Raw genomic sequence first — 2,286 nt, forward strand, 5'->3', positions numbered from 1 at the left:
CACACACACACACACACACACACACACACACACACACACACACACACCTCTCGCTCCACACACACCCATCAACCTCACCTGTCTCTAAGGGCTGGAGATCTGGAGTCCCCAAATGTCCAGCATATGTTTTCTGTCATTGAGGCTGCTGTCCCCATCTGCTGCCCACCCCACTCTTAATCCACTCCGTTCTCTTGAATCACAACCCAGCCACCTTTCCAATCAAAAACACAAAACTGAATCTAGAGAAGCTCACAAACCAAAGAGGGGGCATGGAGACAAGCCCTCCCTGGCCTTCACTTAGGAGAGAAAAAGGGCGCAAGGGGTGGGGGGTTGGGGGTGATGTCAGAGGCCTGACATGCCAGACAGGCTCCATGATATCTCTAAATGAACCTCCCTCCTATTGACGGTGAAATCAATTCCGGCGATTTCAGCAGGTCGGCCCTGTGACAGGAGGGGTATCCCAGCGCTCAGTTTAAAACAAAAAATCCAAAGGCTCAGCCAGAACATGCTGGGAAAATCCAGGGTCTGGATAAAACGAGCAACGCTCAGTGGGATCCTTTCTGCTTTTATGTAGCAATGTAATAGCGTAATAAATTCTGTCTGCCTGAAGAAAGCATGCACTGGTGAATTTCAAAGCCATCTTACGACAGCGGATGCACTGGGATGCAGAATTCGACAGCACATTCCCCTGTGAATAAAACGTAATGATTTCAAGCCTCTTTCCCCCTCTATCTTGAATGGCGCTAGCGCTTATCAAGGAAGCCACCTCGGAAAGAAGCCACAGGAGAGCCGGGGATGCCCGGGGAATTCGGAGAAAGGAGTTGCTTTCTGTTCATCTCGGTGAGGAGCTGGCTAGCAAGAAGCTGCCAGTCACTGAGGGATGAAGGAGCATGGGCAGATGAGCAGGCACCGGCGTCCCCGGACACGGACACACACACAAACGTACCCTCTCATTCTGGCGGGTCCTAGGCCAGACCGGTAGTCCGTGCTGCCCTCCCGCCTTCCTCTCCTCCAGAGGGATGCTGATGAATGAACACACCTGAGATGCCTCCATCCTGACGCTCGCTCCCTCCTTCCTCCTCTGGCTACTGCAGAGGAGCCTCTCCTCGGTAGTTTCACTTTACAGCGCAAACCCACGCGGGCTTTGATGTCTCCTCCACCCACCCATATTGCAGCCAGCCTGAAGCAGGCGGACATTCTCTCCTAGCAGAGGCCATGATCGCACGTACCCCCACCCACCAATAAAAACAAACAAAAAATAAAAAAAGACAAAAACCTGGAATCCATCAAAACCCCCGCACCCTGGGGAACTTTCCCTTAAAGACTGGGGATCCTCCAAGCAGGCAGGAAGGAGGGTTCCGCCGAGGGGGACCACGGTGTTCCCCTTGACCACGGGGGATGCTCTGGGGGAGGGGGTCCCTCAAGTCCTTCCAACAGCTGGCCCTTTAAACGCGCCTCCTCCGAGCGTGGAACAAAGGCGCCGCCCGCGGGGGCCGGGCCGGCGCACGCCCCCGGCGCCGGCGCTGACAATCAGGCGAGCGCGGGCTGAGGGGCCGCTGGCGCGGGCTTACCTTGCGGGTCTCCGGGCGGGCGGGCCGGCTGCGCGCGTCCTGCCCAACTCGCACTACACTCTGCAGTTGGCCCCGCTCTGTTTTTCTGGGACTCGGCGCTGACTTCACCGACACTCCGCGGCCGGCCAATGGGCTGCGGCGGCCGCCCCCTCATTAGCATGCGTCTGGAACCGTCCACTCCGGCGGCTCCTGGGAGGTGGGCGGTGCTAGGGGGCGGTGCCGGACCCGGCAGTGACAGGAAGGGGCGTGTGCGCCAATGGGAGGCGACGAGGCGCCCCGCCGCTCCGCCCCGCAGCATTGTGAGCCCGGCGCGCGGGCCCGCGGATCTCCCGTCGAGAACGTGCGCGCGGTCCCAGTAACCCTTTCTGTCCCGGCCGGCCTCAGGCTGGGCGGGAGGCTGGCCCGGGGCGCCCTCTGATCTTTCTGAGGGGTCGCCCACGGGGAGCTGGGAAGGAATCTTAGGCATAAAAAAAACAGCTAACCTGTCTTGAGTACATATAACTTACTCAACTCCTGTGCCCCAGTTTGCTCATCTTTAAAATGGTATAATAACCAGTACCTATTTCGCAGGACAGGACATAGAGAAGATTAATATAGTTAACGTATGTAAACCCTTTAGATCAGTGCCTGGCCGTCGCACTATATAAATGTTTGCTACTATCATTATTATACTGTATGTCAGCCAGTATGCTTAAAACTTATTAGTTTTTCTCTC

The 2,286-nt window shown here is 56.6% G+C and overlaps 1 protein-coding gene across 4 annotated transcripts in view; it reads right to left on the minus strand.

The window, feature by feature from the left end:
- Positions 1-1,688, minus strand: part of SORBS1 (sorbin and SH3 domain containing 1) — a 239,256-nt gene extending 237,568 nt beyond the window's left edge. For 2 of the 4 annotated variants that reach the window (XM_029245040.1, XM_029245037.1), the window contains exon 1: positions 1,572-1,645. The gene's annotated coding sequence lies outside the window, so the exon portion shown is untranslated. Of the gene's footprint in view, positions 1-1,571 lie in introns of all 4 variants that reach the window. The other 2 variants (XM_029245035.1, XM_029245036.1) reach the window with 2 other exon arrangements.
- Positions 1,689-2,286: the final 598 nt, after the last annotated feature.

This window comes from Monodon monoceros, unplaced genomic scaffold (genome assembly GCF_005190385.1).
Source record: "Monodon monoceros isolate NGI ecotype Baffin Bay Population unplaced genomic scaffold, NGI_Narwhal_1 Super_Scaffold_4, whole genome shotgun sequence".
Lineage (NCBI taxonomy): Eukaryota > Metazoa > Chordata > Mammalia > Artiodactyla > Monodontidae > Monodon > Monodon monoceros.